Source organism: Sceloporus undulatus, chromosome 1, assembly GCF_019175285.1.
Source record: "Sceloporus undulatus isolate JIND9_A2432 ecotype Alabama chromosome 1, SceUnd_v1.1, whole genome shotgun sequence".
In the NCBI taxonomy this organism is placed as follows: Eukaryota; Metazoa; Chordata; class Lepidosauria; order Squamata; family Phrynosomatidae; genus Sceloporus; species Sceloporus undulatus.
The window spans coordinates 220,045,406-220,068,909 of NC_056522.1; the positions used below are offsets into that span (position 1 = coordinate 220,045,406).

The 23,504-nt window shown below is 41.5% G+C and overlaps 1 long non-coding RNA gene across 1 annotated transcript in view; it reads right to left on the reverse strand.

Annotated features, from left to right (window-relative positions):
- LOC121926692 overlaps positions 1–23,504 on the reverse strand; it is a 42,103-nt gene that overhangs the window by 3,242 nt on the left and 15,357 nt on the right. Inside the window, exons 2-4 of the long non-coding RNA XR_006103105.1 lie at positions 19,479–19,559; positions 1,880–1,943; positions 349–398 (exon numbers count right to left, since the gene is read on the reverse strand). This is a non-coding gene — a long non-coding RNA (uncharacterized LOC121926692). The remainder of the gene's footprint in view (positions 1–348; positions 399–1,879; positions 1,944–19,478; positions 19,560–23,504) is intronic.

Below are 23,504 nucleotides of genomic sequence, written 5' to 3' on the forward strand. Positions count from 1 at the left end.
GAGAGAGAGAGAGAGAGAGAGAGAGAGAGAGAGAGAGAGAGAGAGAGAGATTATGTAGATATATATAGATAGTAAGAGATTAACTGCCTCTTTCTGGCATCTAGAACAGACTTGCCATAAATTCTGTTTGTTTCTTTAAAATCATCAGTGTAAGCATGTGTATGGATATAGATAAGGAGAGGATAGAAACAGAGAGAGAGAGAACAAGGGAGAAAGGGATGGGCATGTGAGAGAGATTTCATATAATGTAGATCTGCATTCTGTCTTTGAGATTATACAAGAAGGAGCGACAAACAGAGAATGGGCAATATCTGCAGTGCAGATAAGAATACACAGTGTTTGGCTTACCAAAGAATTAAGACATCATGTAGGGTTTTATAGAAGCACCCAGAGACAGTCTGCAAAAAGATTACTGTTTGTTAATAAGAGAAAGAGCAAATTATAAGAGCTGCAGAATCTTTAATAATGACAAAGCCATGTTCAGAAAAAGGCAGAGTGTAGTTCTTAAGCTGTGCTTCTAGTCAATATTCTTTCAACCACAGGGACAAGTTTTCATAGAATAAATAAAGTTATTTTTGCTGAGTTCCCTCTTATTCTTCCTAGTATGAACTTCTACACTGTGTTCAAGGGTTACCCAGTCCTTAGAACAGATGTCTAGGGGATGGAGGAGGAAGAGAGAAGAAACAATTATCTTTTCTCTTCTCTCTTTCTCTTCTGTTAGCAGTGATATCTCCTCGATCAAGAGTTCATCCACGACTGGAAAGTTCAGTTTCATGTAACTCAGGATTATATAATATACATGAAGGGATCATCCCCAACTCCTGCAATGGCCAGGCCTAAAATAAGTGCCTACTGTCAACACAGAACCTCGGGTGACATGCATAGAAACCACAAACACAAATGCTCTTATTTCAGAGTTTGTAATGTTCTCTGGTTCACCCATGTAGTCAATTCAGATACTGCACCTTGGAAAGTCTGAGAAAAATGCAGAAAACATTACAAGGTATCCTTTCCCTAAAAAAAAAGTTCCTACCCAGATGTCTGGGACTACAGTCCATTCACACAAGCCAATCGTTCATGGGATTTCTGTCTTTCTAAATTATGCGGTTTCTGTTGGATTTTCAAAATTCCTATTAGGGCTGGTCAACTGATTTTGTTCAATTCTGATTAGTGAAGCAGACTGGGCTGACTTGGACTTCAACTCATAGCAGAATGGCCCAGTTTAGTTCAAGAGTGGAATAGTGGTGCAATTCAAAAAACTGTGATTACCCCCAAAGATATGGACATAAAAAGCAGCTGGGGAGGGGGGAGAAAATGTATCTCCAACACAATCAATAAGGAAAACACTGAGGTAGTGTCGTGCAGAGAGAGAAGACAGTCACTGGGCTGTGCTCATTAACATTCTGCAACCTTGGTCCAAAACTCACTGCAGAAATATTCCAGTTTGAGACCACTTTAACTGCACTGGCTCAATGGAATTCTGGGAACTGAGCTAGGGCAGTTAAAGTGGTCTCAAACTGGATTATTTCTGCAGTATGCTTTAGACCCTAGACAAGAATTTCACCAACACCATTCGGTTCCAGTACTTATGGGAGAAGACTATGTGAGGTCACTGAAGTTGTAGAGTTGATCTTCTCTGGTGTGTCTTCTTGCTATGTGAGTAGCAGGTCATGAAAGGGTCATGGTGGGGCACGCACATTTGTTAACTGTCATCTGAGTTGGTTTCAGAGAGAATTACAATTTTCTCTCCTTTTGCAGCTTAATCTTCTGTTTACTTTTCTTCTTAATTTATTTCTTTTTAATGAGTATAAATGTATTTTAGATAGCAAAACCTATTTTCCTCACTCCTTTCTAATTGCATCCAGGTTTTGTTACTTACATGTTCAATGGAAGGCAGGCAATATGAGTCACCACAGAAAGGAGACAGAATTAGAGAGACCAATCTGAGGAGGAAGCAAATGCCAGGATTACTATCTGCCTTAAATGTAGCAGCATATGAGCTGGAGCAAACCACTTTACAGCACCAGAAGCCAGCTCAACATAAGGCAGCACCAAGCAGGCTTGCTCGAGACATAGAGAGAAAAGTTCCAGCAACCAGGCAGCAGGGACAAGACACATAGGGCAGGAACTAATGGTGATGGCAGCAGAAGTCATGATTCCTCCCACCCACCACATAAGAAGCTTAGGCAGGCAGCTCTGTTGAGAATGGCATGGAAGAGCTTGGGACTGTGGAAGGTTTGTTTCTTAGATCAGCTAAGGTGCACTACAGACCATCCTTAAAGGATGGTCTGACGGCGGTGCCGTTTGTGCCTTCAGCAAGCTGCAGCGGATATACCGCGCGGCTTGGCGGCACCAAGAAAAAGCCGCAAAAAGTGGCTTCTTTCTGCAGTGCACCAGTGATGCCGCCATGCGGCATTGGTGCATTCGCAATGTCACCTGGGCGCCGTGATGTGCGGACGCTAGGCATACATTATGTCAAAATGGCAGCACCCGTGCGAACAAGGTGCTGCCATTTTATACGTACTCTGTACGTACTAGAGTTGCGGGCATCTAAAAGGGACGCCCCCAGGCAACCCTAGTATGTACAGAGTATGTACTTGGGTGCCTGTCTGTAGCGCACCAATGATAATCAAAGGAGAAGGAAAATTGTCAGGGGGATTTCACCAACTGAGCTACTTTTAATAAATAAAGCATGTTCTCATCACCCACTCCAACTTCCTTATACTACATCACTAAATTTCATCAGTTTGCTTGCAGCTAAAAGAAGACTCTTTCTCCATTTTGTTACACACAGTATCTTAAAAGTTTAGGTTATATGATAATGATAATGAAAGTGATCTCTTAAAGTTATCTTTTGAAATTTATCTGAATTAGTTGCTTAATGTGGTGGGAGGGCAGCACCAAAACAAAAACAACATAAAACAAATTTTCAGATCTGAGCAGCCAACAACAGATTTTTAAAAGTATTTTGTTTGGGGGCCAGCAACAAACATTTCAGGTGCCTAACAGAGTTTCCTGTCTGAGATTGGGCAGGATCAATCCCTTTTTTAGACTCTATCATATCTCCAAATGTTATGTGCATGTGTGAAAAAATAAAATAAAAAGCTATAGCCATTTTTGATTTCTCAGGCCCTTATCACATGTGAAACTGGAACTCCAGTGGGGCCCTTCTGCAGCCCTTCCATAGGAAGAGAGAAGCAGGGTCACTTCGAATCCAAGGCAATTCACGTGATGTATTATCACACGTGAAGAATGAAATTCTGGTGATTCCTGAGTCAAAGCAGAGCGAGGACACTTTGAATTACCACACCGGTACATACTATGCGGATTCAACTATTTGAATTGGCACTCTTGCGCATGCTCAGTGGGGGTCTGAACGCATCGAGACCTTTTATGCTTCCGGGGTGAAGAAGGGAGCCACTTCCTGGTTCCACTTTCACATGAATGTAACCCTCACGTGAATTGTTCCTGTCATTTCTTCCCCCAGGCTCCGATGGCCCCCTCCTTTGCTCCCATTTTGCCTCCAGCCTCCTGTTTCATTCCCTTCATCCTTCCCATCTACATCTAAATCTACCCTCCGTTTCATTCCCTCCACCCCTGTCATCTACATCTAAATCTACCCTCCGTTTCATTCCCTTCATCTTTCCATCTAGATCTAAATCTACCCTCCGTTTCATTCCCTTCACCACTGTCATCTACATCTAAATCTACCCTCTGTTTCATTCCCTTCATCCCTGTCAGCTACATCTAAATGTACCCTTCCGAGCACCAGAAGGAAATGGAGCAAAATTGCAGTGCAACATCATGGGAAATGTGGGACCTTGGAGATTTGGGGGGAGAGGGTGTACCAGAATGGAAGCAAAGTTGCATTCCACACCAGGCTTGGCTTGCTACCAAGTTCACCAAAATGAGTCACGTTGGAACAGAGCTGCAAAACCCTCTGTGTGATAAGGCTCTCAGTGTAAATCAATGGGAAAAGAGTGCAGATGCAGATACCCAACTTATGATTTAGGAGATTATCGCACCTGCAAATTCTGCCATGATAGATGCAGGATTGAAAAGTCAAAACTGGGTGTTATCACACACAGCCAAGGCCGAGCAAGTGCAACCCGTCTGCAGCCCGGACCCCAGCTGTGCATATCTAGGAGCTTTTTAAAAATGGCAAGCTCCAGTATTTGAAAAGCTCCTGGATAAGCACGGCTAAGGTCCGGGCTGCAGACAGGTTGCACTCGCCTGGCCTTGGCTGCATGCAATAACACACAGGTTTGACATTTTAAGCTGGCATCTATCCCAATGGGTTTTGCAGGAGCAATAATATTCATAGATTCAGGGTCCAGATCAGAGCTTGTTTGGTTTGGATTGATATAGAATGAAACAGAGCCAAATCCAGATTGTTAGACTGGATTGTAAATTGGAACAGGTGACCAAAGCTAAGTCCTATGATTTTGTATAAACTACTGGACCAACAAAGTAGCCATTTTCTTACCCACCAGTCTCTTTTGTGTTCTCATTCTTCTTTTTTTAGCATCAGCCTCTTTCTTTTTGGAAGAAGAAAGGAAGCCAAAGAAGGGAGGCAAATATTTTATAAGAACATGTTTTCAGTATGTCCCCCATTCTATCCCTTTGCTGCTGGCTCTCCCCCCTCCACCTCCTTTGCTCACCAGGAATTATACAACATCCTACAAAGAGACAGCATGAGACAGCCACACAAGTGAGCATCCCTCCTCAGCAATGAATAACAGGCAGAAACCCAGTAATATCCCACTATAAAGTAGTGATTTACAGCCATGGTCATTAGACAGAGGAACAAAGTAACACAGTTCAGGTTCATTATTGCAAAAAGGAGCAAAGTTATTTGTTAAAAGAAGTTACTTCCTAGCTCTCACAAATTACAGAAGAGTTGCTACATATGGGCTAGGAATACTAACAGCAGATCTCAGTCCATAAAACATATGGCTAAGGGCCTGCATCAGGAAAAGCCACCGTTATGGGTGAAACAGCCCCAAGATCCAGCTAATAACTACCTAAAAAAAACCCCAAACCTTGGCCAATATTCTACAGCTACTTAGTTAACCATACAGAATGGTTACAGATTAATAAAGCTAGGTAACTGTTCTGTATTCAATTACTACATAGTAATAATTAAAATTATAGAATTCTAGGGTTAGAAGATACCCCAAGGACCATCCAGTTGAACCCCCTGCCATGCAGGAAGAAACAATCAAAGCACCCCCAACGGTTGGCCATCCAGCCTCTGTTTAAAAACCTCCAAAGATGGAGACTCCACCACTCTCTGAAGAAGTGTGTTCCACTGTCAAACAGCTCTTACTGCTCTTCCTAAAATTGAGGCAGAATCTCTTTTCCTGTAGATTGCATCCATTGTTCCAGGTCCTAGTCTTTGAAAAAACAGAAAACACACTTGCTCCATCCTCAATATGACACCCCTTCAAATACTTATACAGGGCTATCATATCACCTCTTAACCTTCTCTTTTCCAGGCTAAACATACCCAACTCCCACTATTGCCACAATAATAGTTCACATACACCCAATATATTTTCAGATGCATGAGGAGATCCATTCTGCTGGTGATAAGAGCATGGGTTTGAGGAAGCCAGGCTAGGAGAGGTTACTTAATTAAGTATATTTATATTAAGTAGCTGATGTAGAATGCTAGCTGTTGTAATCTACAAGGTAAAGAGAGGTATATCTAGAGTCCCAGTTGATATTGCATGTCTTTTTATTTAAGTTGCTAATTACCTTTATTGAAAGGGCAGAGCAAAACAAACCTTGAATGAAATTACTTTTTTAAATAATTAACTATCTTCATAGCCAGGGGAGACATAGTGGAAGTTTTTGATTTCTGCTTTTGCTGGTTGTTTTTTAAAATGAAAGCTACAGAAACCTCTACTGTGGTGGGTGGGTGGGGGAGACACACTCACACACACAAATAACTTTATCTGTGACCCAGATTCTGTCACACTGCTAAAGTGGGAACATTTAATGACAACTGGCTCCAGTGAAATTGATTTTTTTGTCATCAAACATTTCGACAGGAGAAAATGGATATAATTTAATTCACTTTAAACCAAAACACTTAACACAGAGTACCTTCTAAGACGACTGAGGAGATCTGGAAAGGCTATACTATTTTTATCTAATAGACGGAAACTTGTTATGTTACACCAAAGGTACATGGAAATCTCAAAGGGTAAAATACATTTTATATGAGTAACTATTTTGGTAACTAGATAACCCAAGTATCTCTAACCACTGAAGTGAGAATTCTGCAACTCATGAGCCACTAGAGATTCTCAAGGCTGTATCCACAACCGCAGTTTTCCATTTTGATTCCTCCTCCCCAAAAATAGAGACTCAATCACACTTCTGGGGGGGCATGCCTCTCCTCTAAAACAAGGGAAAAGGTTTAGAATTCTATAAAAGAAGAAGCAGCTTTTTAGAAAAATCAGAACTGACCTTCCAGACAGTGGCTTTATGTTTCATTGTGAGGAACTGGTGATAGGCATTGATCTACACCTTTTTAATATATCTAAATTATAATCTCTGGCCTGCATCTTGATATCAAAAGTGCATCTTGACCTGAGCAGCTATATGGCCCTAGCATGTGATCTGAAAAGAACAGGTTCCCACTGAAACAAGGGAAGCCATGGGTTTTGATATGTAAACGAATTTCCTTTCCCAGCTTTGATGAGATCATGCAAGGAGCTGCTAAGTGCTATCAGGAAAGATGCTATCAAATGTCTTAAGGAAGTGTCTCTCTTTGTGATTGAGGGGGAACAATTTGAATCAAAGGAATGGCATTTGCATAGCTATTTGGGTCCCTACTCTGGCAGAAACATTTGGGTTAGATCAAAACATTTGGTTAAGATGTGAAATACACTTCAAACAGTTTCCTTTGATTACCCTTTGTCTAGAGACCCTGTTAAACCCTTAAAAAGGTCTCCCAAATTTAGGGAGGGGGGCCAGCCACTCGCTGCTGCCAGCCACTCGCTGGGGCCAGCCATTCACTGCTGGTAGCCTCTCTCACTGCTGGCAGCCAACAGCTATGTCAGTTGAAGTCAGAGTCTCTCTCTGACTTGTCTGCTAAACCAGACCGGCAAACCCACACACAAACTGGACATACCAGGATAGAATCCCTACACCAGGTGAGTATTTCCATTAGCCTAATATCTATCCCACATTTACTACATTATTTCCTGAGTCTTGTATGAATGTATGAGCGTATGTGTCTGCATGTTTGAATCCTTGTTTCCAATAAAAGAGACATTGGTTGTACTTAGAGCCTCTGCCTCATTTCTGGATTTCTAGTTCCTGGTATACAGATCGAAGGGGCGATCCCTGAGCTGTAGTAACAGGCCTCCTCTCGTGACCTTGAGCTAATTAAATTCCCCATTGATAATTTGGTCACTGTTCACTGTTACACTGGTGAAATTCCTCGAGGGTCCTGGGACTGAAATACAGCCCCTGAAGTCCTGGACATTGCCCATAACTGACCTAGAAGTAATCTCCATTGCACTTAATGGGGTTTATGTCTTAGTAGGCATGTACACTTTTTCACTATAAATGGGCTTAATGGCAAGCCTTCCTCTCACCCCGGGCAGTAGCATCACTGGGGGGGGGGGGGGGGGGGGTTCAGACCATACCCAGTGACACCCTAGGAGGGTCACCCAGTACGATGGTATGTCATGAGGGGTGACACTCCCAAGGAAAAGATAGGAACTGCTGCCAGTGCCGCTGCCACCACCACCACCACAATTACAGAGGTGAAGAAGAAGTGGGAGCTTCCTGGCACCTTCATGGGCTCAAGAGGTGGAGTTTCCCTCTCCCACCTGTCCCTCTCCTCACCATGGCACCAAAGCAGTGTGTAAAAGCCTGCAGCGTCTCTAGGCAAATGATCTTCCAGCAATGGCTGCAGGGGCAGATGGCTTGGAGGGAGCGGGTGATGTGCATGGTGATGGGGGGGGGGGGCTTACAGGGTTTCAGCCAGAACCTAGATGACTAGCTGGCCCTGATGCTGTTGGTGCACTCACTCCTACTGTGTCTCTGCAAGGGGGCCCTCAGGCTTCCCACTGGCACCTGCCCACCCCTTCAAGCCTCCTGCACTGCCCCTTTCATTGTGACTCCCTGAGCGGGCCCGAAATCATTTCTCCTCTTTGATATCAATTACAACCCCTATACAACCCATTATATGTGAAGGCCTCCATAGGCTCAAAACAGCACCTCACATCTGTAAGGCTTACCTTGCCCCCAGGAGATGTTCCTACACACACACAGAGGAGGAAGAGATGTTCCTACACACACAATAAAACAATTAATGGCATCTGGCATGGGAGAGTAAACATCTCCATCTATCTTGTCATCCTGTCTCAGAAACAGGTCTAATTTACAATCTCCTTTTCTGGGAAGATCGAACTTCAAAACATTAAGATACATATCAAAGACTTCTTTGATCGGGACTATTCAAGCTCTGGTCTCTTTTGCACAGAGCATCCAAAACTTCTATTTAAACCCGAGGTCTTCCTTTGTTTGTTGGTTTAGTTTGCTTCCAGGCAGAAGTGCTGCCAGATTTGTTATGCCCCTCATTGCTTCTCTATCAAAAGAGCGAATGAGTCTCTACTGCCCATCTTAACATCAGCAGCAGAAGAAGCAGCCATCACCTTCAAGTCATATGTTCCTTTATAAAGCCTTTTCCATTCCAACTTCAGTCTTTGTTCCCTGTTCCTAGTGGTGCTATGTGAGTCTGTGCGTGCGTGTGGATTTTTCTCTTTTAAATAAAACTCAGAACTTGAAGTTGTCTCTGGACTTCTTTATACCTTCTCACTCGGTATACACAGGTAAAGGGTCCTAATTAACACAGCCAGTTCCATTTGAGCTAATTATAATTTGCCCATGCATACATTTATCATCCTAAGGCGTGCCTCCCTGGTTTTCTTTTCTGCATCGTCTTTTGTGTTTGCTCCTTCTCTTGCCTCAGAGACCTAGCTTCCTCTTTGCTCTGTTTGTTGCCTTTCATCTGCCTTTGCTGGCTACTTCCCCCCTACCCTTGTTGTTTGCAATAAATAAATAAGAGAACTTTGCAATCGACAGCAATGACCCGACTGGCCTCTCCTGAGTCACTGAGGAGGAAAAGTTTGAAAAGGTGCTGGGGAAGGGATCTGTACACCCGGCCTAAAAGGAGCAGCAAAAGCTGCTTGTCAGTCAGTCATCTCACTGCCTGATTTTGCATTGGCAAAAGTGGGGGGGGGGAGCTGCTCGTCTCATAGAGAGAGAGAGAGAGAGTATATCCATCCTTTTCTCCTTGCTTTGTTTTGGTGAGTTAAACGGGCATCCATTCTTCCTTGCCCCTGAATTTTGTTCTCCACATGGGAATGGTCGTCCTTGTTGCTTCAATTTACTCTTAATTTTCTTTTGCTGCTCCCTTTTAGTTATTTGGGTGTTGTCTGCTCCAGAAATGGTATAATTCTCAGCTTTTTAAATTGGGTGAGAAGAAATATCATAACCTGCCTCTTTTTATTGACAGGCACTTAGCCAGTGGAAAAGTGCCTTGGAAGGAGACTTGTATGCATATGCACCTTCAAGTCACACCTGTAGACAAGGAAGACTCAGAAGCAGATTGCCATAGCCTTCTTCTGACTAAAGCACCTGGTTTTCCTTGGTGTTCCTTAGCCCAGGACTAACCCAGGACTAATTTTCTGAGGTTAAATTTTTAGGGAGGATCTGGTGCCTTCTGGTATTTAGGTGGCTTTAGGGGAGGAATGCCCTAAAGGCACCTGATCTCATCTGATCTTGGAAGCTAATCAGGATTAGCCCTGGTTGATACATGGATGGGAGATCTACCAACAATTACCAGGTCTGGAAGCTCTATTTCAGAGGACAGAACTACCTCTGAGGATTCCTTGTCTTAAAAAACCCTATGAAACTCATGAGGTCAACACAGGTTGACAGGCAATTTGAAGACACATAGACACAGTTTATACAACACTGCATGACAGCAAAAATCATGTAAGTAATTCCGTAGTGATTAGCAACAGTGCCTAGCTCTAAAGGAGCATAGGAGGAAGTCTGCTGAAACCAGGGGCAAAGTTTCCAAATAACCTGAACAAGCTTGAGGTCTATGGGGGCATTCCCACTTGCCTATAAAGTGGATCATGAAGCAAATTAAGAGGTGTCATTCTCATTGATGCCCGAATTAGTTCCTAAATGCCCTGGAATCGTTTCCACTGCGATTCGATTCAAAATTGAATTATATCGTATAATTGGAATTAGACGCCTATAAACCGGTTTTAAAAAATAGTAGGTTATAACGTGGGTTATTTTTGAAAGCGGGGTACAATTCGCGGTATCCGAATGGGAAAGAAAGGTTGTCTGATTCAGGAACCTGGAGATGGGAGGAGCAGCGCTCAAGGGGCTGACTTGGGGGTGTCACCCTCTTTGGTCTCTTTCTGCATTGTCAGCGCCATTTTCTTTCTTCCATTCGCATAGCCTTTCCCCCGGTGGATTGCAACCTCCCCTCTGCTCCTCATTCATAGACCGATGTGTGAGGAGAGCCATTGAACACCATTTTAAACTATTATTTTTTCTTTTTTGAACTCTGCCTGAGTACCTGAGCAGGACATCCCTGCTTGATCGCCCCCCCCCCAGACAGCCCAGGGAGCAATGGGGGAGGTAAGGGATTTGGGGAACTGAGGGCTCCTTCCAGAGACTATGGGGTGGGCTTGCAGGACATTCCTGCTTGATCGCCCCCACAGACAGCCCAGGAAGCAATGGGGGAGGCAAAGCGATTTTGAGGAAAGGAGGCTCCTTCGAGAGGAACTATGGGATGGGCTTTGCAGGACATGCCTGCTTGGTCGCCCCCCAGACAGCAATGGGGGAGGCAAAGCGATTTTGGGGAATGGAGAGCCTGGATGCTCAGGGATCTGAGGGGGGGATCGAGCCTTATCTTCTCTCTTCCCCAAAGATTCTCTCCCCAATAATGAAGCCCACTGCCTTCTCCTCCTTGATCCGATTTGCCAAGCCTCCTTCTAGTCTGGGGAGACACAACAGAAGAGCCTTGGATGCAGCCAATTTTCATTGGCTGCCCTAAAAATAAAAAAAACCTAGACTTGTGACGTCTGAAGCCTACGCACTTGATTAACAGCTTGTGGACACAAATGGGAATGGGGAGCAAGTTAATCCGCTTTAAAATAAATAGGAATGAAAACAGGGTCTAAATGAATCGAGGTAATTTGCCCGTTTTGGTAATGGAAATGATGGGAAAAAATTTGAATTATTCCCGGAACATAATCCAAATCAGAATTGTGCCAATATAATCCGTTTTATCTGCCAAGTGGGAACGCCCCCTATAAGCACAACAGCTTGACATGTATGCTAATGTATCCCTGTCTTAAATCAGTTCTGGATGTCCTGCAAAGATCTGCAAGACAGCATCAGTATCTCTTTTCCTCTCCACGGTTTGATATGTCTTGTAACTTCTGTGTGTTCTAGCCAAAGTAACTTGGGCATTTAAACTGTTCAAAGAGGGAGGTATTTTTCTCTAACAAGCTCAGACAACCATGATTAAACTTGCATCATCTTGTGGTAGAGAAATCTGTGGCTGTCAGTTAGTTCAAACCACATTTTTTTCTCCCTTTTACATTCTCCCTCTATTATTTATATTGGAATTTGGAAAAGATACTTGTTTGAACTATAGTTCACAGAATTCCACCACCCAACATGGAGATCCTGGCTGAGGGATTGTGGGACTTGCAAGCACTAACTTTTCAAGATTCTCTTCACAGCACCATACACCTCTATCACACTCATGTTTTATAGAATCTCAATAATAATAATAATAATAATAATAATAATAATAATAATAATAATATAGTAAACATTACCTGTGTCTCTCTCCAGATTGAGGCAGGAAACAAGAACAACAATTAAAATAGCGTATAAGATCAATTCATAGTAAAACAGTTCAATAACATTCATAATTTAAAAATCATCTGGATAATAGATGTTAAGATATTCTTTAATCTATCTGCTAAGATATTAGCAAATAACTTATAATTATTGTTGAGTAATGATATTGGGCGATAATTTTTCATCAGTTCTGGGTCTCTGTCCTCTTTGGGCAATAATATTATTGTTGCTTCTCTCCAGGTTGGTGGAAATTTTCCTTCTCTCACAGTATTTATTACTTCTTTCAAAGGTGATTATTATTATTTTATTATTAACCTTTATTTATAAAGCGCTGTAAATTTACACAGCGCTGTACATACAATCTTTTTAATTGGACGGTTCCCTGCCCTCAGGCTTACAATCTAAAAAGACATGACACAAAAGGAGATGGGAAAGGTGGTGGGGAAGGGGCCTCTTTAGTAGGATAATACATATAAAATACATAGCAATACAGGAAATGATTCAATAAAACAGACAACAAAAGAACAACAAAAAGCAAGTGACAATTATGCAATGCCTGGGAAGGCTTCTCTGAACAGGATGGTCTTCAGCTCCGTTTTGAAGCTGGTTAAGGAAGTGATGGCTCTTGTTTGCGGGGGAAGAAGGTTCCAGGAGTGAGGGGCAGCGAGTGAAAAGGGGCGAATCCGAGATGGGGCAGAGGAAATCCTGGGTGACAAAAATTCCTCTTGTAGTTTTTTATAATATATTGCTGTAAATCCGTCAGGGCCCGGTGCCTTGTTTAGTTTGCTTTTCTGAACAGCTTTCATGATTTCTGCAGTAAAGATAGGCTGGTTCAAGATCTCCCTTTGTGCTTGACTTATTTTTGTAATCTTTGATGTTTCAATATATTTCTATATTTCATCTACTTGGATATCCTCTTCTTTATATAATTTCTGATAAAATTTTTGAAAGGCTCTCATAATTTTATCCTGTTCAGTAAGGGTTTTCCCCCCGTCTTGAATTCTGGTTATTAATTTCTTTTCTCTTTCCCCCCCTCAATTTACATGCTAGCCATTTACCAATCTTGTTAGCATGTTGAAATGACTGTGCTTTGATAATATTTCAATTTTTTTTCTATTTCTACATTTAACATATTAGATAGTTGTCTTTGCAAATTTTGATTTTCTTTCTGAAGTTTGGGGTTATATATATCTTTTTGGAATCTGTCCTCTTTCTCTTTTATCTCTTCTGTTATTTTGTTCATTTTTTCTTTATATTTCTTTTTTAGCTTGCAGTTTTGTTGAATGAAAAAGCCTCTCATAATTGGTTTGGAAGCTTCTCAGACTGTTACATTATCGGTGCCTTTATTTAGATTTTCTTCAAAGAATAGTTTTAATCTTTGTTTAGCTTTTTCCAGCATCTTGGGATTACGCAGAAGTTTATCATCCAGTCTCCGATTCCAGTCTGATTTGCCTCTTAACTTTAATTTCAATACAACTGGATTATGATCCGACAGTGTCCTTGGGAGAATATCCATTTTCTTGATTTCGTTGCTCAAACTTTTGGTGACCACAAAAAAGTCTATTCTTGAAAGGGATTTATGAACATCTGAGAAGAAAGTGTAATCTTTCGCATTGCTATATAAAAATCTCCATACTTCTACCAACTCAAGATTATTCATTAGATTAAAGAAGGCTTGAGGGAGTTTACCTTGGTTTTTCTTCTTTTTTAAATCAGATTTTCTATCCATTTCTGGATTTATGACCCCATTCCAGTCTCCCATCATTATTGCTGCTTTATAGTCTTTCTCCTGTAGTATGTTCATTAACTTTTGAAAGAATATTGCTTTGTTTTCTTGCGGAGCATATACTCCTACTAGGAGAGTTTTCTGGTTTTGAATTACCACTTCAACTTCCAGAAAATGTCCATTTTTGTCATTAAATATTTCTCTTGCTGGTATTGTATCTTTAATATAGATCACTACCCCCCTCCTTTTTTTCTCAGAAGCTGATATAAATTCTTTTCCAAATTTTTTATTTTTAAGTAATCTTATGTCTTTTTGTCTAATATGTGTTTCTTGTAGGTATATAATATTATTTTTAAATTTGGCCAGATAATGGTAGATTTTTTTCCTTTTCTGCGGGGAGTTTAACCCTTTCACATTCCAAGAAATGATATTAAGATACTTAATTTTATTTTCATAGGTGTTATCCATATTACACTTCAAATTTGTAAATCTTATAAATACCCCCTTCCTCTTGTCTTACGTTTAATTTACTTTCTCTTCTAAGTCCAATAGGTCTTCTTCCTCTGTTAATACTCCTTCTTCCTCTTCTTCTTCTCTCTTATCCAATGATTCACCTGGTAAGTTTTTATCTTCTCTGGGTTGTTGTTCGTTATCTTTTCCTGCCTGGTTGTCCCCCTTTTTATTTTGTTCTCTTTTCCTTACTCGATTTTCTATGTCTTCTCTATTTTTCTTCCAAAATTCCTTAGCTTTTATGATTGTGTTCAGTTTATACCATTTCTGACTCTATTTTACCGAGATCCCTTCTAGTTTTTCCCATTTGTAAAGTACTTGATTCTTGTTTAGTCTTGTTGTGATGAACTTGTACTCCTCTCTTTTTTTAAAATCCTCTTTGGAATGTCCTTAAAAATTTTAAGCTCCTTTCCATCGATGATTAAAGAGTTTTGATAACTGTTAAATAAAATCTCGTCTCGAATTTTTTTCCATACAAAGTAAACTATAACATCCCAAGGAAGACTTTTTTCTTTGGCAATTTGGGAGTTTATCCTAGAGGTATCATTAATTTCTTTAACAAATCAAGTCATGTCTGGGTGCTAGAGGAAAAGAGATTTCACCTAAACATTAGGAAGAACTTCTTGAGGGTAAGAGCTGTTTGACAGTGGAACACTCTCCCTTGCAGTGATGGGAGTTTCCTTTGGAGATCTTTAAACAGAGGCTGGATGGCCATCTGTTGGGGATGCTTTGATTGTGAGTTCCTGTATGGCAGGGGTTGAACTGGATGGCGCTTGTGGTCTCTTCCAACTCTATGATTCTATGACTTATGACAACCCTAAGGGGTTTTCTTGGCAAGATTTGTTTGGAGGAGGTTTGCTATTGCCCTTCCCTGAGGTTGAGAACATGTGACTTGCCCAAGGTCAGCCAGTGGGTTTCATGGCCAAGCTGGGAATTGAACCCTGGTCTACAGAGCCAGAGTCTAACACTCAAATGGTCTTTACTGTTGTTTTAAAGTCAGAGAGTGTATCCATCTGGCAAGTCATTCCACAATCTAACTAACTACATCTCTGGCCAGGCACATCTCAGGCAGGATTTTTGTTTCTAGAATTAAGTAGAGTCTAGGTATGTTCTGAGAAGGATTCAGAATCTATGGTATATTTGACCTTTGCTGTTTTCAGTTAATGTACTACTCTGAGTGTTTCAGATATGCTGGGTTATACTCAACAAAGGGAGACAGTGTGGTGCAATGGTTTCAGCTTTTGACTCTGGAGGCCAGGGTTTGAATACCCCTCTGTTCAGCTGTAGAAACCCACTGGTTGACCTTGGGCAAGTCACAGTCTCTCAGCCTTAAAGGAAGATAAGGGCAAACCCCCTCTAAATAAATCTTGCCAAGAAAACCCCATTCAGGTCTCCATAAGTTGGAAGTGACTTGAAGACACACTGAAACAGCAACACACTCACCAAAACACACAGCCAACATTGTTGAATATGATTACATTTAAAACTTAACTTGCCTTATACTGAGTCTGACAACTGGTCCCTCCAGCTCAGTATTGCATGCTCACTAACTGGCAGCAGCATTTTGAGGTTTCTGGCAAGGTTCATTCCAAGACTAACTTAATGATCCCTGTCTATCTGTCTGTCTGCCTAATCTTTTGAAATTAAAATGGGTGTATATGGCCCGGTACATACGGGCCTTTTGTGATGCCCTCGTCACATGCTAGGGTTGCCTGGAGGCGGAGCGCCCACATGCCCAACAATTCTAGCACGTTACGAGAGCGGTGCCCTGTATACATGGGCGCTGCCACTGTTATGTAAGCACCGTGTGGTGTCCTCATGGTGCCACACAGTGCTTACATAACCAGTGCACCAGTGGCGCACTCGTTACACTGCCACAGTGGCTTTAGAAGAACCCGCTTTTCATGGGTTCTTTTCCCGCTGGCAGGAAGCTGTGTGGTTTGGCGGCTGCTGCTTCCCTCTAGCAGAAAAACAGGCACCGGGAGTCCACCCCTTTTGGGCGGTCTGTCCTGTGCCTATATGCCTTCAAGTTGCCTGTTGATGACTTTCTTAAGCAAGGAATACTCAGAGTATTGTGGGGGGGGCATCCCATTGAATTCCTGCAAAAGTGTGTTCCGCACATGCCATACAGCACATTAGTACAAAAAAATTGCTAAGCATTCTGTATTATCTAGAATGGGAGGCGATCCATAGGGTGTGTGTGTCTGTGTGTGTGTGAGACGCCATGAGTTACCTCACTAGGTGACACCAATCTTAGGGATGCCTCTGTTATCTTTGTGACAGTGCTGAGAAATCTGTTAGGGAACCTTTGTTGCTTCCCAGAATTCCTTGGTTGGGAGCAATGCTAGTTTAAATTGTCTAAAATTCATAGATAGTGCTGACATTTCTTTCTTGCAAAGTTTGTTTGGGCTCTATTTTAGTATTAAGGAAGATCTACAGTATAAAGACAACTTGCAGAACACACTGACCCTCATTCAATTAATATCACAACTGAAAGTGATTTGTTTTCTCCACTAAAGCTTGCTCTCAGTTATACATATTAATATATGGATGTTTCAGACATAGGTAGTATCAGCTTAAATAATTTGTCTGTTGTCACATTATTTCTTTGAAGCAGCAGAATGCTGTTAGGTTTGTGTTATAAATGAGGAAATAAACTGTTTCCACTTAACAAATTGGGAGCTAGGTTAAAGAGGAATCAAGACGGGTGGAACCAATAGCCTTTGCAGTCTTGAATGAAGTCATGCAGAAGAATGATCATGGATAAGATAATGAAATAAAAACATCTTTTGCCACTTGTAGCCTGAGTTTCTTGATTTATAGTTGAAAGTTCTTTCTTGTGTTACAATTTGTATTCATCAGTGTGATGCTCCTGGAAGTCTCTCCAGTGCTGAAAATCCTGATAATATGAGATGATTTATACCAGTTACTCTTACTGGACTGCATGTCAGTATGCCAAACTATTCTTTAATCCAACTTAATGTAGGGCAAAGTATAAATTTAAATCAGCACTTGAAAATGTCAGTATTAATGCTAACACCTTAACAATAAATTGTCATATAAAAGTAATTCATTAATGTCAAGCTATTAATAATTATAAAATAAATTTGGTTCGCTAATCATCACTCATGCATTACAGTGGGTTGTTGGTATCTATTGGGGCTTGGTTCCAGGACCTCCCATAGATACCAAAATTTGTGGATGCTCAAGTCCCATTAAGTAGAATAGTGTAGTGAAATAGTATCCAGTATATAAAATGGCAAAATTGAAGCCTGCTTTTTGGAATTTATACATTTTAAAAAAGCCATGGATGGTTGAATCCATGGATTTAGAATCCATGAATAAGGAGGGCCAACTGTATTATTATATTCAGTTTAATTTTTTTGAGGACATGTCTGCACAGGCCATTTGCATCAGTTTTCCCCTGCCCTCTCATTGCCCTGTTCAGATGACACAGGGCCAAAAGTTCAATTGAACTGTTGACTGTCCACACATGGGAAGTAAATGAAAGAAAGAAATTGGAAGCATGAGCTTTCATCTGAAGAAGAAGGCTGAAGTCTACGAAAGCTCATGCTGCCAATTTCTTTCAGTTAGTCTCAAAGGTGCTACAAGATCTCTCTACGTATTGATTCTACAGACTAACACAACTATGGCCCAGTACATATGGGCCTTTTAGGTGCCCTCGTCATGTGCTAAGGGTTGGCTGAGGGCCCACGTGCCCCACAAACCTCGCACGTGATGAGGGCGTAACAATGGCGGCGCCCTGTATACATGGGTGCTCCCATTGTTATGTAAGTGCCGTGCAGCATCCACATGCCGCTGCATGGCACTTATGTAACAAGTGCGCCAGTGGTGTATTTGTTATGCCGGCACCACAGCTTCAAAAGAACCCACTTTTTAAGGGTTCTTTTGAAGCTGGCGGGAAGCCTCACAGTTTGGTGGCTGCAGCTTCCCTCCAGTGGAAAAACAGGCACCAGCAGGCTGCCCTTTTTGGGCAGTCTGTACCGTGTCTAAATTTTTGAATTCTATCACATATGGGAAGGCAGTCTCTAAGTGAACCCAGGCCATCCTTGCTTTCTGGGAATATCCAGAGCAAATGGGAAAAGACCCACCATTTGCTCTGGATAATCCCTGAAAACCCAGAGCACTCAGAAATGACACCAGGCAGCTGTCTGCATAGCATCCCACTGTGCTGCCTGCCTCCACTATGAGCCACTCCTCTGAGGTCACAATGAGGCCCCCAGCCATTTGATCAATGCTGGACCCCTCATTTCTGGCCTCAGAGGGAATGACTCACACTGCTGGTCATGGTGACAAGCACCACAGCAGAATGCTGTGTACACAGCCACCTAGTGTCGCTCTAGAATGCATAAATAACGCACCGGGGGGGGGGGGGTTCAGGACAGCTTCAATGAGGTTCATCTGTGGGACACGTACAGCCACTGAGCCACCTCCAGCTTCAGGGGTATTTTGAAGCCTCCTGCATTCCTCCTGAAATGTCAGACATTTTTGACAGACCTAAACCCAAACATTCCAAATTCAAATCAACTCCTGGAAACCCCCAGAAGAGGTTTACATTTAAGCACTCTCACTACCAGGACAGTGTCAACCACACCAGGGAAAAAAAAGCCTGGAGGAACTGGACATCACAGTTGCAATATCCTGATCTGCATGGGCCAGAATACTCTGGGAACAGCCCTGTCCACAGACCTGCCCTGGTGTCTTCCCATTACCTTGGGTACTCCACTCTGGTGCCAGGTGACTGTTCATAGAGACGTCCCACTGTGTCATCCAGTGCCACTACTGTTGCCATGAGCTGCTCACTCAGAGATCAGAACAAGGTGCCCAGCATCAGCATCACATAACAGCAGCAGCGGCTCCATGCAGCACAGTGGGATATGTTGTAAACAGCCTCCTGCCGTTGCAACAGATCTTCCAGGAAGATTTGGAGCAAATGCTGAGGGTTTTTACATTGTTATAAAGAAGTATACTCCAAGTTTTGTGCTGAACTGGCCAGATGTCATCAAGACAGTTTGCACCCAAACTGGGATTAGGCCCCATATTTACAGGGCTACTTGCCATGATAACAAGGCCAGTGTTTGCCAACTCTTCTCAGACACTTGGTAATCATTTCATCATCAGTGAGGATTTTAAATACTTCAATTAAATGAAGGAGGAGGAGGTTGAAGAAGAAGAAATGATTGACATAAAGACTAAAGTACTTGAGTTTTAAACCAAGTAAATTAAAAGCACCCTGTTTGGTTGCTAAACATATGCAAATGAATGAGTACAGTAAGAACCCAATTACCAACCATCCTACCTGGTTTTGTGTGAAATCAGTGGTGCATTATCTCTTCCATTGGGAGACTTTGTATAAACACTGGCTGCAGGTTGTTCTTGCCTTTAATTTAAAATAAATAAATAAATAGCAGAAGCAAAAAACAAAAAAAACTGTTTTACAATCACAAATAACAAAGCTTCTAACACATCTAACCACACAAAAGGCTGAGAATGACTAGAGCAAGCTGATGGCCATCACCCAAGTTGCCTTTCAAAATATTAAAGCAACTGTGCAAATATTAACTGTGCAAAATATTAATGCAACTGTACACATATTGTGAGTGAAAACATATAATTTATTATGGGGAGACACTGGAGAGGGGGGAAACACAACTGCCTTAGTGAATAGCAAATTATAGTGTAGTCCTTGCAGGAAAAAAAATCTCCAGCTATTTAAAAGAAAAGACTATGCCTTCCAATGGTAATGAGGGCTGGAATTCCAGTAACTTGGGAAGGGAGGCATTCATTTGTGCAACTCTCTTTTCTCATCTTTCTTTCTGCATCCCTCTCATTCACCAAGAGAGGCTATCGTTGCTGGTGTGACAACACATATATCCTATCAAATTGTGTGTTTTTTAATTAAAATATTGTTTGGGCAAATCAGTATAAAGTAGGCAGGTTAAATAGATCTGTTTAATCTCTATCTGACTGAACAAGATATAATCACTAGATGTACAATCTGGGAGATTCTGGAAGTTATAGTTTTAGAAAATAATGACTTCCCCAAGTTCTGGTTATCAGTCTGGCCTGAAGAGCTGTGTGTCAAAAGGAAGGTCCTTCCTCCAAAACAGAATCATGGAAGGGCAGAAGAGAGAGCACAACTTCCTTGATAGTTGGGATTTGTAGCAATTAGTTGAAAGTTGGATTCAATCTAAAGTTGTCCTTGTCCTCCATGCACATATAGCTATACTACTCTCTAAACTAAGGGTAAACAAAGTATGGTCCATGTGCTGAATGCAGGCCTTGGGACTCCTCAGAAGACCTCTCCAGCTTCCTGTCATACCTTATTCCCAGGACCCAAGTCTTAAAAGCCCAGTTTACCTTTCTTGAATTCAATCCTAATTCAGGAGGCATCTGTGTTTTATCACACATAAATCGCTGTCAAAATTGTTGTTGGGGTCCATCCCAGATGCAACCCAAATCCTCTAAGCTGCTTTGGTGGTCATTTTGTAATGACAGAAGATTCCAACTGGAAAAATAGCCCGGATGGGTGCAGTTTCAACACTGGCTGCATTCTGGGCAAAATCAGGATAAGGGTCCAAAGCTACTTATGGAAGTAGTCATACATTGTGAAGACTGCCATCACTGGCTTCAGGGTGAGTACAGTGGTGCCTCGGGATACGAAATGATCGGGTTACGAAATTTCCGGGATACGAAAAAGTTGGATTGGCAAAAACTGTTTCGGGTTACGAAATATTTTTCGGGTTACGAAATTCATTTCGGCGCGAAATCCAAATGCTGCAAAGTGCAGCTATAGGCTTTCCAGTGCTAACGGAAAAGTGTTTCGGGTTACGAAATTTTCAGGTTACGAAAGGAATGGCGGAACGAATTAATTTCGTAACCCGAGGCACCACTGTATAGCATTTTCATTGGTGTAGACAAGCCCTCAAGGGAGATCCAGTATAAACACCTTGTTCCTTTTCTCCTTTGCTGAAGCTGCATGCTGCTGGTCACCTTCCCTGTACAATAAAAATATGCAGCTGTAGCCCCTATAGTTTGATGATGGCTACCTGAGAAGAGTGTTTTAAATTACTCCTTGTGCAAATATTCATGTAACTCCAAATAACACAGATGTACATCATGAAAAGGATTCTAGCCTGTAAGGCCTGTATATGGATCTTTGTTTTAGACCTCAAAAGTTTGTTGTTTTTTTCTGTGAATCTATTTTAATTACCGATCCTTCATGGACTTTCCCCATTATGTCTAATGCTCAATACTATAATTTGGTTATGAAGATCAAAGGTGTTGTTGGCCCAGCCAGAGAATTATGGAAAACAGAAAAAGTGATGGGGATACTGCTGCCTCAATAGACCATGGGTGTACTGAGTTATTCATACCAACATTGTAGGCAGGCACCATGTATCACAGGTCATATGAGTAGTCCCAAGATAGGAAAAAGAGGGAAGAAATGGTTTGTCTACTCTAAAATAACTCAGTGAATTCATGGCAGGAGCAAGAGCTGAAGTGCTATAGGTCAAATCAAACACTGGGTTGTCCTGAGATAATAGTACAAATGAAATGAATCCAACATTACTTTTTATCTTTTAATTGCATTTTACCTTTTAAAGTGTAATTTTCAATCATTTTAATATTGTGAACAGTTTAATTCCATTTTAATGTTCACTTTTTGTATGTTTTTAGCTACATTGTTCTTTTCTTAAGATGGTAAACTGTCTTGAGGGCCAACGATGGGGAAAGGGTGTGATATAAATAAACATAATAACAACAATAACAACATTGGTGGGTTGTTTGGAGGGTTATCAAACTATGACATGTTACCACTACCACTGTAAACTGTTCCAGTATTGAAAGAGGAAACCATGTTGGTCTGTTGTAGCATATTTTATTCCCTTATGTTTGTAAGTAGTTGCTATAGAAAGGCATGAGGCATGATACCCAGGATATACTTCTTTGAGGGGAAACAGCCTTTCATGTAATCCACCTGCACCGTGAATCTATATATTCCCACCTTACCCCCCCCCCCCCCCCAAAGCCTTGCATCAACAGTACAAGGAGAAGAAAAAAGCACAATTTATTTCCTTTGCCTTTTGCCTGCAGGATCCTCTACTGAACTTCAGTCCCACCTGTGAATGGAAAGAAATTTTCTTTTTACAGAAACCCAATTAACATCCAAACCTACATGTCTGAAGTCCTACTGTGGGTAGTCTTTATCTGAGTGTTTACAATGTTTTGTGGAACAGACTAATTTAAAATGGAGTTTAAAGGATGGGAGGATTAGTCCTGATTAATGTCTGTTATTTATTTTCTTGACATAAATATTATTTGGGGTGGCTCAGTGCGTAGGCTGATGGGAAGGAAATAATAACATATTTCATGTGGATGATCAATGTTTCACATCTTGTGTGTGGCCAGATTTTCACAAACTGAAGATAACTGGGGGGTAAAAAAAATCTATTGCAGAAGAAATAATGAAGATTCATTTTGGGAGAATGTGGTAGAGTTTTACATCATTCTTCCTCAGATGATTTACTGTTTGCATTAATGTTGGCAATACTGAGGGGGAGAGGTGTTAAGCTGGGGGGGGGGATCCTTAAACTTTCATGTGCAAGACTTTTCAGCATGGACCAAGATGTGTGTCAAAATCCACCAAGTGCCATTTAAAAAAAAAAGCATAGTAACAAAAGATAAATTGTCATTACCAAATTGTTTTAGCAACAGGAAGGCTAATGTCAAAGCTGCCGCCAAGTTCAGGGATTCAAAGCTGGATGACAACGTGTATGATTTCTAGCATCCATCTAGGCCATAGAATGAAATTATTCCCTCTATGTATTATTCATTCTTCATCACCACAGATCTCAGCTGCTGGAGGTTCATAAAGCAAAATTTCTTTACTTGAATTAAAGACCTCTGTCTTGGATACTGATGAAGAAGGATGTCGGACACAATCTGAGTTGGGTTCTTCATTATAGGTGAAGGAAGAGGCTTGTTTTGTGCTTAAGTGACTTTGGGAAGGACACAGACTACTAAAAGAAACTAGCAATATTGCATGCTTCAGTGCAGATGCAATATATTTTTATTTCAGTCTGTGCTGTCTCTTTAAAACTAGACTGAAAGGGAATGACATTGTGGAAATGAACCCAGTTTATCTGCATGTGCAGCTTGAGATATTGCAGTTGACTTCCACTGACAGAGAATGTTTGTGGGTGGCAAGGAGTTGGGGGGAAAACGCACCGACAGCACAGCAGCAGTTGCCAAGGAAAATAACATTTCTTTTTTTCCCTCTCCATGGGGAGAACAGCTAACTGCCATATTTCTTAATGATTAA